Source organism: Propithecus coquereli, unplaced genomic scaffold, assembly GCF_000956105.1.
Source record: "Propithecus coquereli isolate 6110/MARCELLA unplaced genomic scaffold, Pcoq_1.0 Scaffold479, whole genome shotgun sequence".
Classification (NCBI taxonomy): Eukaryota; Metazoa; Chordata; class Mammalia; order Primates; family Indriidae; genus Propithecus; species Propithecus coquereli.
Window position 1 is genome coordinate 442913 of NW_012150607.1, and position 296 is coordinate 443208.

General features: G+C 35.8%; 1 pseudogene; it reads left to right on the forward strand.

Annotated features, from left to right (window-relative positions):
• The window catches only part of LOC105819300, a 73793-nt pseudogene that overhangs the window by 37280 nt on the left and 36217 nt on the right, over positions 1-296 (forward strand).

Sequence of the window (296 nt, forward strand, 5' to 3'; positions counted from 1 at the left end):
TAAATTATTCTTGTATCTTTACATGTGTATGTATTTGTTTTACCAAAGCTCAAACACTTTATATGTCTTTGGCTACATTATTCCAATTTCTTTCAGGAAATTACTTTTATATTCTCATGACAACTCTCTTGTGTCATCTATGTTTTCTTTTCTTTCTCCCCTTCGGGCAGACCCACTACGTTCTATGAGACAATGAAGAAAGCTGATATGTGGCTTATTCGAACCTACTGGGATTTTGAATTTTCTCGCCCACTCTTACCAAATTTTGATTTCACTGGAGGACACCATTGCGAACC